The sequence below is a fragment of the Frieseomelitta varia genome, unplaced genomic scaffold (genome assembly GCF_011392965.1).
Source record: "Frieseomelitta varia isolate USP_RPSP 00005682 unplaced genomic scaffold, Fvar_1.2 scaffold_298, whole genome shotgun sequence".
NCBI lineage: Eukaryota > Metazoa > Arthropoda > Insecta > Hymenoptera > Apidae > Frieseomelitta > Frieseomelitta varia.
In genome coordinates this window covers 7,916-22,446 of record NW_025110032.1, presented here as the reverse complement: position 1 = coordinate 22,446, position 14,531 = coordinate 7,916, and the positions used below count along the sequence as shown (strand labels likewise).

Here is a 14,531-nt window from a genome sequence, read left to right as displayed (position 1 = left end):
AACAACGGCGAATTAAGCAAAGTAATTGAGAGACACTGAGAAATTGCCACGTAATCAAATGTACTGGCAAAATGGCCGATCTGCCGCCGTAATTTGACAGCCCGTGGCTGTTGGAAATGTTTCGAGCACGCGTGACTTCAAGCACTTGCTATAACATATAATATAACTGTATATATAACTGTAACATGTAATATATATTATAACTATAATTATAATGTTATATATAGTTATATATAACTATAATAATATGTAATATATATTAATATATATAACTATATAAGTATTATATAACTAATATATATAACTATATAAGTATTATATTCGAGAAAATCGAGTCTGAACGTTTATCGAGTATAGTTGAATTTGCTATAACATATAATATAACTGTATATATAACTGTAACATGTAATATATATTATAACTATAATTATAATATTATATATAGTTATATATAACTATAATAATATGTAATATATATTAATATATATAACTATATAAGTATTATATATTATATTATATATTATATATAACTATAATAATATATAATATATATGCTACATGTATATAATATAACTACATGTAACAGTACTTGCTATAATATATATATATATATATATTATCACGTATAGATGACTATATGTAATAATTCAATTTAATCTCGACTATAACACATCACATATAAATATAGTTTTTTATATTTAATTACACGTAACAACTCATTTAACCTGGGCATTGCAACGAGAAAATTACGATTCGAACTCGTTTGGCAAGTCCATTGCAAACAGTCAGCACGGATGCAAATCAGCACAAACGAACAGAGAAGAACGCAGTACAGCGTTACAACTATTTTAACATTGTTCCACCCTGTTACCTCTTACGCGAAAAAGAATTTTGTTGAAAGTTGCTGTTCGCGTACTTTGCTGTTTTAAATTTAATGCATACAAATTTTTGTCACAGATATTACAGTACATTTCACTTGTCATTCTCACTCGTGAAAAGTATGATTTTATCTCGCGGGGGTGGCGAGTTCACAATTATCGTTACAGCCTCGTGCGCTTTGCAATTTAGCAGTTAGCACGTTAAATGTGCACTGTGACACTGAATACAATGTATTTCTTAAATATTGAACGATAAGTAGGTGTGAAACTTCGAGGCTGTTCGGTGATATTTGGTAAAACGTTTACGTGTGTATGTGTGTGTGTGTGTGTGTGTGTGTGTGCGCGCGCAAACACTTAAATTAAATTAGTTTGCATTCGCAGATACACACGTTGATTGTCGACAGTTTCAGAGACTACGGGATTTCGTACATGCTCGCAACCAGTCACGCGAGTCAACAAATAAATGTCTACGTAAGATCAGCGCACACGTGTCAAGAAATTCGAGTTGATTCTCGAACAAATTCTGAGAATTTGTCGTGAAATTCATTCGTGAACTGAATTTTGAAAAAATCGTATAATATTTATATAGCAATGTATATATATATATATATATATATATAGCAATTTTTCCATGTGTACTGTTCCAAATTTTTCGAGAATCGGGCAAACGAAGAATTCGGTAAGCGCGGAGCAAAGACGAAAATAGAACAATGTACATGTACGTACATATATGTACGCACTATTTGCGACTCTGTTAAAGAAAAATATGTCTCTGCGTTAAAAAAAAAAAAAAAAAAATGTCTCTGCGTTAAAAAAAAAAAAAAAAAAAGCGATGCCAGAAAAAAAGAAAGAAAATTGAAGTGAAATCTGTGACTTGCAGAGAAATCGGGAGAGAAAATAATGCAAGTAGGCGGCTAGAGGGCGGTGAAGGACAGACAAATGGGGGATAAAGGAAGACGCAGAACTACAAAGTTATTTGCTTAAACGAAGGAATTCTTCGTGAATGGCAAAAGTATAAAGATACACAAGTACTTTGAAATATTTAAAACGTCCACCGATTGAATTTTGGGGAAAGGTACCGCACAAAGCTTGCATTTATAATGGTCATATCAGAAGTTTGTACAAACAACTATTCTAGCAAAAGAGAAATGCAGGTAAATTAGAAAAAAAATAAACCTAGTATATTTTTCATCCTTTCTCATTTTAATTTCCTTTTGGATATGTTTCTACTTTGCGCGTGCAAAATATTTTGAGAAAGGTATCGCATAAAGTTTGCATTTATAATGGTCACGTCATAAGTTTGTACAAACAACTATTCTAGCAAAAGAGAAATGTAGATAAATTAGAAAAAAAATAAACCTAGTATATTTTTCATCCTTTCTCCTTTTAATTTCCTTTTGGATATGTTTCTATTTTGCGCGTGCAAAATATTTTGGGAAAGGTATCGCATAAAGTTTGCATTTATAATGGTCACGTCATAAGTACATATGTACAAACAACTATTCTAGTAAAAAAGAAATGCAGATAAATTGGAAAAGAAATAAACCTAGTATATTTTTCATCCTTTCTCCTTTTAATTTCCTTTTGGATATGTTTCTACTTTGCGCGTGCAAAATATTTTGAGAAAGGTATCGCATAAAGTTTGCATTTATAATGGTCACGTCATAAGTTTGTACAAACAACTATTCTAGTAAAAGAGAAATACAGATAAATTAGAAAAAGAAAAAATAAACCTGGTATATTTCTCATCTGTAATATTTCCCTTTTTTTAAAATTTCCTTTAAAATATTTATGTAGGTGTAAAAATTAGAGTACAGAATAATAGTGGTCAATTTTAAGAGATATCGACAATCCTGACCTGTATTAGGCGAGCGCATTAGATCGCGTTTGCTTTCAAATGTTTCGCGACAGCTTTAAAACAGATAATCAATGTTAAAACCACGTAAACTTCGCGCCAAATAAAACCAATTGTAACCGAAATTGCTGCGAGCATTTTCAAACACGCGAGCATTGACAAACAACGTATCTCTCTCTGATTGGGGACAAAGCGCCGACCGAATGAAATTTTACTCACCGTCTTAAATTTGACGCGGACGACATTAACGGTGTCTCTTTCCCATACTTTGTGCACCTCTGACGAGAACTTTTAACCTGCAACAGAGAAAAGAAACAAAAACTTCACTTCACGTTGCATAACACGATCTTCATTGTATAATCCGATTTCTACAAACACTGTTAAACGCGCCTTTTGTGAGCCTTTTATAACGAACGCTTGCACGCGTTTCAACCGTTATACAAGCATTTCACGGTGAATTTTTCTTCCACCTTTTTTACAACCGACATGCTTGAATACACCGTGGACAGATTATTACGCAACACGAAGTTACTAATATAATAATTTCGCGACTGTAACAGCTGTACTTGTGCGGCTAAGTAACAATCTCGTCGTTTTATTCTGAATGACTTGAAAGTACACAGGGTGTCGAAAAGTAGGAATAGAATCTTTTCAATTAAAGCTCTCTCGTTTTCGAGAAAATCGCGTCTGAACGTTTATCGAGTATAGTTGAATTTACAGGAGGTTGTATTGCGTGTGAATGTAAGTGAGAAAAAAAAAAAAAAAAACAAAAACGCAGAACGAAATTTTTCCACAAGACGCTTCGTTCTCGAGGAAATCGAGTTTGAACGTTTATCGAGTACTCAGGGTAATTTCCAACGAAAAACATGCTCAACGTTTATTTTTTTCTCGAAAACGACGCCCTCAGACGGAAAAATTTCATTCCACATTTTTCTCGCTTATATATTCAAATTTAAGTACAGTTAAATTCTCAGGCTCGACTTTCCCCGAAACGAACGTTTTTAACGGAAAAATTTTGCTCTCTCTTCTCGACACACTTTCGCACGCAGAGCCATCCTTCCCAACCAGCCGGGATACACCCTGCATAAAACGTAAAAGTGGCAATACCACAGGACGATTACATTTGAAACGGAAACTGAAACCGCGAGACTATAACGGCTATTATAATTTCACCGTTCTCGTTTCAAAGCCACGGTTTACAAAGCTATTAACGGGTAAACGATATCGGTTAATAAAAGCTCGATGAAAGCAGCAGAAATTGTAGCAAACGGGAAAAACGAATTTCCCTGGCGCGTCCACTTTTTCTTCGATTGTGCGCCCTCCGAGAGGCAGAACGCGCTTATTAAAGGGAAATGTGCAACAGACGGAGGAATTAACACAACGATAACGATCAATCATTCGATAATACGACACGACACCTGTGGAACATGATCTCTTTCTTTTCGAACCTTTAAATTACCCTCAAATTACAGAGACTGGACGAATGTTGTGCTCACGTGTGCAAATTTGAGAACGTACGGGAAAAAGGGGAATGGAAAGGAAATGAAATATCTTCGCTATTCGTTACGATTCTTAAAATTGTGACGTAAAACCCTTTTTAAGAGAAAGGACTCTCCCTTGACGCGTTATACGGACACATGTCTCTGATAAAAGCGAGCGGCGTGAACAATTTTTGAGAGAAACGAGTGAACAGTGAAATTATTTCGTGCATTTTTATCGGATTCCCATCGGATAACGCCTACAGGGGCACATAAATTCTTCCCGTGCGCTTTACAGGGGTTAAATTCGAACTTTGGTGTACGAGGGTGGGATTTGTAATCGATACTCGGACGATGTTTAGAGCGTACATTACAAAGGATAAGAGACAGACCGATACTGTACTAGTGCAAAAATAGTTCTACTGGATTATTTTTCTCGTAGAATGTTTTTTTCTCATATAAAAAAAAAATTCGTACAATTTTGATAGCTACTGCTTCTCGAAGATACATTGTGTATAAAATTTGAAAAAGACTCGATTTCTCTGTGTATAAAAGAATTTACACACGCACAATTCTGTTAGTCTCTGTTTCTCGGAAAAGTATTCAATATTTTCGATGTGTATGAAATCCCGCAAAACATTCAATTTTTGTGCGTATAAAAAAATACATACACATAACTCTGTTAATTTCTCGAAGACATATTCAATTTCGATGTGTATGGAATTCGAAGTGTACATAAGATTTAAGTGTACAAAGATTCAATTTCTACGCGTATAAAAATATTCACACACACAAACAATCTTGTTAGTTTTCGTCTCTCGAAAAAAATATTCCATTTTCGATATGTGTGTATAAAATTGAAAAAGAAATCAATTTTTATGCGTACAAAAAAAAAAAAAAAAATTCATACACGTAATTTTGCCTGGTTTTTCGAAGAGATATCCAATAGTTTTTTAACCGATCTCTCGTGTTACGACAGCGTAAAGAATAACAGAATAAATAGTCGCGAGAAAAGCTTAAAAAGCAATCGCCGTTGCAGCGCATTTGACAGTGTATTCAACTCAATTATGCGAGATTTTATTTGTGACACCACGTTGCTCTGTACTCTCTTCAAAAAGATCTCAGTCAATTTGCAATTTCGACGTGTCGAAATAACGCGCAGAATTTAATAACAAGAATATATCAAAATAGTTTTACATAATTTCATTGTAAATCGCGTTTCACTCGCGATGTACGACGAGAGGGATTTTCCTGCAACGGAGAGGTATCGCGTGTAATTTCCACTTTCGTCGGCACGATTAAACACGTTTATCGGCGCGATTAAACAATATCAATTAAAGGTGCAGATGTTATCTGCGTTCCTCCGCATAATCATTTCTCCCGTCTGTATTTCCTCTTGATTGTTTTACGATACAGTGTCTTTGTACATTTGGCTTCGTTTTCATATTTTATTCCAATCGGACGAATGTTAATTACACAGGTAATCTAAAATCGAGCCGTGATTACAAACGCTCGGTCGTTATCGAATACTTCCAATTATGATTTAATCATCAAGCATATAGCACGTTGCAACGTTACAAATAATTATTACAACATCTGATGTACAATTTAGACGTAACAGTTTGAACAAACGACCCTATTACACGTTTAAACTTCGTTTTCGTTTCTTCGGGAGGAGAGCACAATGGGAGGAAAAGGATTCAGTAGTACAACAAGATGAAAATAATTGTATCCAACAATTCCATCTAAATGAAAAGTGCAATTGCACTTTCTGCGCGCTGCAATGCATCTAATTTAATAAAACCAAGATCTTGCACGAGCGTTGGAGCTTATCAAACCGTTTCGTCTTTGTCGCTCTGTTTTACCTCTCGGGCAAAAGTGCCATGCAAATTTCTCTCTGCTTATTGTTAACCGACATTTTGCAATTTGTGATCTCTGATTTCGACACTTCTCTCCTTTTATTCCACGCATGCAAACTCGCAATTATGTTATTATAAATAAATGATATTTTAATATAATATTGATATTACAATATAAATATAAATTATATTAATATAATTAATATCATTAATATTATATTAACATTAATTATTAGTTATATCAATGTCAATAAAGTACAGTACAACTGTGTGTCGACAGGTTTCTTCTGCGAAAAAAAACCTACACAATCTGGAGGTGAATCATGCAAACTTGTTATTATATTAATATAATTATGTTATTATATTAATATATTACATCAGTATAATTGTGTCATATCCAGTATATTAATTATCATTATATATTAATATTAATTATTAATTATATGATTAATATTATATTAATATAAAATTAATATTATATTAATATTAATTATTAATTATATCAATATCAATACAGTAGAGTGTCGACAACTGTGTCGACAGGTTTCTTTTGCGAAAAAAAAACCTACAAAATCTGGAGGTGATAGAAAAATTCGGTTCAACATTTCTCTTCTATTATTCCGAGCATGCAAACTTGTTATTACATTAATACAACTATGCTATTATATTTATATATTACATCAGTATAATTGTCATATCAAGTATATCAACTATCATTATATATTAATATTAATTATTAATTATATGATTAATATTATATTAATAAAATAATATTAATATAAAATTAATATTATATTAACATTAATTATTAATTATATCAATGTCAATGCAGTATAGTACAGCTGTGTGTCGACGGGTTTCTTCTGCGAAAGGAAACCTACAGAATCTGGAGGTGGTAGAGAAATTCGGTTCGTTTGGCCGGACAATGACACAATTATAATTGAAGTTAATGATCTGTTACGCAAGATCTTACGGAGGGACAGAATTGCGTGCAAAGGGCAAAGTGCACGGGTACGAATGCACGTTTTAATCTAGTTCGTAACTGTAAATTAACATTCTACCGCGGTTAACGATAACGAAGTTGGACCTTATATTCCGCCGGCAGCCTTTCCGTCGGCCGCTTTCTATCAGACTACGCAAACTATTAAGTTAGGCGAAGTATTTTCCCCTCGCTAATGTCTCAAATTGTTGTTTGCACGTAATTCGATAGGAAGAAGAAAGAGAGAGAGAGAGAGAGAGCATTCTTCGACTGGCGTTTTCATACCGAAACGTTGAATTCAACTCCCTTCTTTTCGTTTGCAAGTCGTCTGCAAGTTTCTCGATCTTGCGATTAATCTACGATTATTCTTGTGTCGTTGCAGGATAGTTTGATCGAGTTTCGAAATGTTCTGCATTGTTAGTTTAATAGCAGCGAGAGCCACACAATAAAGCGGGTTGCTACGTCTGCGAAATATATTCGAAATATCCAAACTATTCGCTCACAATGTGGAAAGACGAATAACAAACACAACGAGGCAAACGCAAAGTCGAAACGAACTTTGCCAAGTGTTTTCCAATTTCAGTGCAAACCTAACAAATCTAATCTCACGACACGACAAAACTGTTTGCTAAGAAATGGTGAAAAAATATTTCACACGCGGCGCTGTTAAAACGATTGGCAAAATTTCTTGACAAACTTACGACAAGAAGGGGGCGCGCGGTGGTCGAAGTACCACGAGGTCGTCCCTGTCCAAGAGGGCAAGTCTCGAAGGGGAAGGTAAAAAGGAACAAGCCGAGGAAAGTAAAAAGCGAGCGAGCCGGGGTCAGCCCGAGAGTTACAGTTAGTAGGATAAGAAGTAGTCCGAGTCTAAAGTTGCTGCTCGATTTCGCCCGAAACTTGCGTGCTTTACATCGCTATAAATATCGCGCTGGAAATTGGGACGCTTTTGAAAAATTCTCATCTGGTTTAACCAGCTTGTCTCGTCCTTTAGGGATACCGAACAAGATTGCCGTGAACCAGCCAATTTATCGCGGCACTGTCTCTCTCCCTTTCTCTCTCGACTTGTCTAAAATTTAATACCAAATATAATTCGCGGCACAACGCCTTTCTTTGAAGTTGAAACGTTATCGGCAACGTAACAGAAAGATTAACTCTGACACCATACGATATACTTGACTTTGGTTGGTTAACAAAAATATGTCTGTAACAAACGAAAGGTATCTGTTAACGCTAGAACAACTATATCATACTATTCTATCCATAAATCGATATCATTCAAATGGTAATTAAAAGAGATAGATTTGTACAATTAGAAATTAATATATTGATTGCTACGATGGTCATTAGTGATCATCTTATATTCTTAATTAAAAGAGATAGATTTGTACAATTAGATATTAATACATTGATTGCTACGATGGTCATTAGTGATCATCTTATATTCTTATAAATACTTCAAAGTAATTCAAATCGGGTGAACATCATTAACGAAGAATTTAAGGCAACACAAATAACTAGATAATGTTATGAAAATAAAAAAAATATAAAACAAATTAATTTGTTACTTGTTAATTTTAACAAGAATATCCGTATTTCGAAAAATGCGAAATCAGTTATGTTGATGTTATATTTTAAAGATACGACAAAATTGTACGATTATTTGTAAAACTTCTAAAACAATGAATTCTAATAAATAATACATATTTCTTATACTCAAACGTCCCGTCGAAAAAGTGTTAAAAAACTCGAATTTTATGAACTCGCGTGATCTCATCCTCTGTTGGAATAATCAGATCTAGGCGACGTTCATAAAGATTCACGCAAATGGATCAATTTGTTCGGAACGATCAATTTTTATGTCCTGAATATTCCGATTTCTGATCTCTGCTAAGCCTCGACATTATATTATATACGAGTATATATGTACGTGTATCGAACAGTCGTAAAAATGAAGTGTATCGACTGAATTACCACGATACCAATTTCTTTCGGACGGCCGATATTCAAACGACATTTATATCATTCCGTGGGATTCAGCTTCTCATTCAATTTAGAAGGTAGAACCGGTCCCTCCCGACAAAAGACCAACCGGCCAATCAATTATTTTCCTCCGAACGAGCAACGTGAAAACAGGGAGGGCCATTGTGGAAGCAACAATGTCGCGTTCGGTGAAACCACCGCAGACGTAAGAGCCAAAAAATTTTCACGTAGCTAAGAAACTCCGACTAAACGCATTGCTATCGATCTTTAAGACGAGTTATCAAAGGAAGAGCAACGCGAATGACGAGAGTAACGTAATTTTCAAATATTCTTTTTCCTTTTCTTTTAAATTACAGAACAAGTTGATCGTTTATCCGCGATGAACTGTTTTGATGACGCCCAAAGATACTTTTAAAATTTGTTTTTCTGCTGGCGCCCATAGGCGCCTAACTTACTTTGGTCGAACGACACCTGAAACGGGAGGCGCCTATGGCCGCTCACTTCACGTTGCTCGACTCAAACTGAAGGCGTCTACAAATGTTGCGTCCAGTAAATGTTACCAACAACGATTACAGCAAACCTACCTCACTTTGATCAGACGTAAGTGATTTCTAAAAATTCCGTTCGTCACAACCTGATTATTTTATTGGTTATTTTATTTAATACCCTTAAAATGAAAAGTCGTGATAACAAATTAATCACAGAAAGTACACACGCAAAGATGACAAGACAGTTACATTCAAGTTGGAATTCCGAGGACACGAGTGATTTTGAAATGTCTGTTACCTCTTTGTAAGCGCACATTTAAAAAAAACTGAACCGCGCGCGGTACGTGTCAAAGTCTGTCGCAACCTCTGTCGCGACTTTAACTTCACCGAAGCTACGAGTTACGCGTTGAGATCAACCAATTTCGATTTCAGATTTCTGCATTTACCAGTCGTTGCCTCTTATCTATGTAGGCGACACGCTCTGGTGTTGATACACGTGTTCTCAAAGTGAAATTTCCAGGCTCGTAGTACCTGACAGGAAGAGGAGAAGAAACGGAAGCAGAGGAGGGCCAGTGGAAGAGAGCTGGCAGACAGGAAGATGAAGGAAGAAAATGAAAAGGCGTAAAGTACGGGAATTCGTGTAGCGAGGCCGGATGCAGCCGGTGGTAACGCGCGTATTATTTTACTATGCAAACAGGAACGAACGTGACCACGATGTTAACCATCCCATTTTCTTCTCAACGGCATCGGCAGCCTATGCCGCGACCGGCTATTAATCAATTTCGAGACGGTAATACGATTCTCTCTCGCCGACCGAGAAAGAACGTGGATGCACATTCGATCACAGTCCTGGCAATTCGCCAGTTCTGACACACACACACACACACACACACACATATATACATACGTATACGTGCTTCTTATAGATTTAAATTTTTTCAAATATCTATCTTTCTTCCCACACACATATACGCACGTATAATATTAAATCTGACATATCGAAGAGAAGGATTTTCAATTCAATGTATAACATCAGCAAAGATACGGGACACCGTGGCATTTTTTTTTTTTTTTTTTTTTGAAAAAATTTGCCCCTCGTAATTTTTACGTAGAAAAAGAAAAAAGAAAAAAAAGTGTCGGTCGTGAGGAAAGATGGGCGATTGCGATACGAGAAGGCAGAGCCATTTCAAGTAGTTTCAGCGGCAGTGGGTAAAGAACGATCTTGAGACGACTATCGTTCTCGAGACGGTCTCGCGTGAACGTTCAATCGAGGCAGCCTTGCAACAGCACACACTGGACGAGTCTTTCGACAACAGTCGGCCCAAGTCAATCGTTCGATTACTCAAACAAATAGTCCAGCATACAAATAGCCCGGCAAATAGACAGCGACGTTTATAGCCCATGGTTCGGGACTAAATACACAGTCGATCACCCATCCGTTGGCTCTCCACGTCCACCGGTTACCCAAAATTAATTTGGGGGCGGCAACGGAGGGGGGAGGGGAAGGAAAAATCGCGCTCCGCTATAATTAACTGAGAATTTCGGCAACAGATTTATCGAAGAACAATTCGAATAGGTAACAACAATGCGAGATCGCGAGAAATTTGCGTCATCCTTGCGACGAAACCTGGTCGAAATATAATTTTCGAAGGTATACTTTTCTGTTTTCTCGCCTAGAGGGTAAATAAGCGCGACCATGGTTAATTGGAAGCGCGATTGAAACGAACTTCAATTAAGGACCGACTTTGACTACAAAACATCTCGATTTCCTCGTTACGTAAGCAATCGAGCGGTATCGCTTTGATCTGGCGAGAAAATATATGAACCAGTTAATGCCCCCTTTCATTCTCTAAGAATATTAACGCGGCCGCGAATAATTTTCCTAAAAGCTTTCAGTCAAAGCTATTGCTTTGTACTGTTACTTGGCATTAATTAAAGGTAAATTGAGGTCACTGTGTTGTAATTAATAAGCTGTCTCGTGCACCAAATTGATGCGTCGATAAACAACGGGAATAGTTTCCACGATGCGCGAGGGGGCAATTCTTCCACGTAAATTTTACAACACCGTCCCGGTATTTATCGATTACAACCGCTTCCAACCGTGATCTCGACAAACAAACGCGATTAATTTCCCCCCTTAACATTTCCATCAATATCGAAAAAATCAATCGGAGTTGGTAAATATCAGTGTACTGATGGATCTCTCGTTTCGCGAAATCAGGGATACGAGAATCAATGCGGCACAAGGGAAATCAATGTACGTGCAATGAGAAGCAGAATTGAACATGCATATGGGATTTTATGGAATGTTTTATGTTTTATTGAATGAAAGATGTTTTATTGAACATTTACAGGCAGAGTATAAGAACTTTGAACGTTGAGGTTAAACGACTTCGAATTACGAATTCAATAAATTCTAATTGAAAATTCAAAAATTCAAGAAATTCTAAAATTTAATAAAGTGATAAAAAAAAAAAAAAAATTGTACAGCATGTTTTTGAGGGAAATATCAATCCTCAAACCGATGGTGGATCTATGTAGTTACGAAAAGAAATTTTTCACTCTCTCAGCCGTTTTAGATGATGTGAAACCGTCTTGTACAATTGTCTTCTATAACGAAGTTATTACAGTTTAAAGTATGGAGAACTCTTCATCATTACGTGTTCAGTTATGCTCCGATAATACTGTCTGTCGGATCGTCGAATTTTCAGTTTCGCTCAATGAAAATGAAACAGAGATTACGGTAGAAAGGAGCTCGAATTTGCGCAATGGCAACAAATCTGTTTCAACGACATCGCGCAACACTCGAGACCGTCACGTTCAAACTACACTCTCAAAATTTTGCATATCGCTTTCATCGGGCTATTCGACGAAAATGGACGGGCATCAAGAACGCGCCAACGCTCAACGATTATTTTATTTGGATGAAATGACGCTGAACGAGTTGCAAATTAACGCAATTCACGAGTACAATCAGTTGTATCTGAAGTTGAACGTGCAATTTCGGAAATTTCCACCTTGCCTACATTACGATATAATAGCCACCAGTTTATCTTTCTGTATTTTCGCGTCTCCGTACAGATACGTAAGAACTCTGCCCGCCAAGGATGCTTTCGTGTTAAAGACAGAGCAACGTTTTACTTTATCAGCACGTCGCTTTAAGGTGAATGTTTCAGGAATACGGCTCCTTTCGGAACGGGGGAATTACTCAAATTGCGAAATCGCACGAAGAAACACGGCGAGGAAGGGAGAGCGGCGAGTGTTCTAAGGATTTCAAGAATTACAAAGAAAACAAACGAAACGGAGCGTGGAGTTATTACACGCTGGAAATGCCTCATTGCGGAGAGAGCTTCTGATTCAGTACCGCCGCCCATTCTTGAAATTTTAAAACTTCTCCTACTTTTCTGACCGACCGTTAAAGCTGCCGAGGGGATTCCGAAATCTTTGCGCAACTGTGGCACTGGTGGTATTAAACCAGCACGTTAAATATTCTACGATATTTCGCCAAAAATGAAACATCCATTTACTTGGTCAAACCTTTTTTTTTTTTTTTTTTTTTTTTGATGAAACGATGCGTAGAACGTGCCGAACGTATAAATAGATCGAATCTACGACGTTCAATTGATTGTATAACCAAATGTGGAAAATAAACCTCTTGCGTAACCGATAATTATAATTAAAATATACGTGTCTATCGAATAGAACAAGAAAGAGGGAAAAGTAGGTAATTAATCCATTACTCCGCGCGTTGATCATAGAAAGCCACTTTGATGTCGGCTTTAATTAACAAACACGACTGTTATGCAGAAGCTTGCACGTCTGGGATGCATTACTTGAACTGCAACGTGAGCTTGTTCCGTCGTAAAGTCGTGAATGAACTGCGTTGCGATCGAGCAACCAGCCAAGTGTTGCCAATGATACTTGAACGAAAAGTGGGAATTACATTTAACTAATAAACATTTTTAAATATTGGATAACACTTGATATTTTTCCACGTACGTATGTAGCTGGTACACACAGATACATCCCTTCTTTGAAAGAGATATGTGATTTTTAACCTTCCTTTTGCGAGAGATATAAATACATGAACTTGACATCAACGTGTGAATTTTCGTCGAGAGAAGAAAAAAAGTTGATAAATTGAGCATGAAGTCAGCTAATTATTCGGATTTATAAAAAAAAAAAAAAAAATCCGTCTGCAGTTACGTTTTCAAAGAGCTGTAGTTAACAGTGCTTTAAAAGCAGTCGGGGGTTAATGTTGCGGAGATCGATAATGGGAACACGTGCACCGCGAGATTACCGTATGTACACAGACACACACGTATATTTTTACGCGATTGTTCCAGAATGGGACTCTATAAAAAAAAAAGTAAAGAAATTCCTCCGTTATATAATCAAATTAATTGTAACTAGAAAAGCTCCATTTCTAAAGTTTGTCGTAACTCTGGGTGAAAATTTAACGAAAGTACCTGGTACCACGACCCAACAAGAGCGACATTTACATTACGTCTGTTTAATTTAGATAGCTATCGAGCCCACCGAGAAACATCTGTTTGAAGCAACAATCGTTTGCCTTATGGTCGTTTGCATTGTGTTTACAAAGGCAAACGAGGTATGATCGATAAGAAGAATGAAACACGAACGAGGGAGGTAAGCTTTTATATTCTACATCTTGTTGTTTCTCTTGCCCACCTCTAAACCACGTAATCGCCATAGGGCGGGAAAGGGGAAAGATTCGCCCCTTCACAATCAGTTGTGGTTGCGAATCGTTCGGGGCCAAGTGTTGTATCGACAACCTGCCCCTTCCCTCCCATAATTTTTTGCGAAATAAAGAAGTAAATGTAAATAGTAGACAAAAGTTGCATGCGTGCTCAAACCACAAAGCACATTAGTTACATTTTTAGACAAGACAATCTGATATGAAACATGAACGACGAAACTGTTTGATTGTATTTAACCTCTTGCGCTGGAATGACGTGCCACGCACGTCGAGAATCTTTTCATTCCAAATTGC

At 36.5% G+C, this 14,531-nt stretch overlaps 1 protein-coding gene across 3 annotated transcripts in view; it reads right to left on the bottom strand.

Annotated features, from left to right (window-relative positions):
- LOC122529594 (1-phosphatidylinositol 4,5-bisphosphate phosphodiesterase epsilon-1-like) overlaps positions 1-3,033 on the bottom strand; it is a 63,477-nt gene extending 60,444 nt beyond the window's left edge. For 2 of the 3 annotated variants that reach the window (XM_043655873.1, XM_043655872.1), the window contains exon 1: positions 2,953-3,026. The gene's annotated coding sequence lies outside the window, so the exon portion shown is untranslated. Of the gene's footprint in view, positions 1-2,952 lie in introns of all 3 variants that reach the window. The other variant, XM_043655871.1, reaches the window with a different exon arrangement.
- Between the last annotated feature and the right edge of the window lie 11,498 nt (positions 3,034-14,531).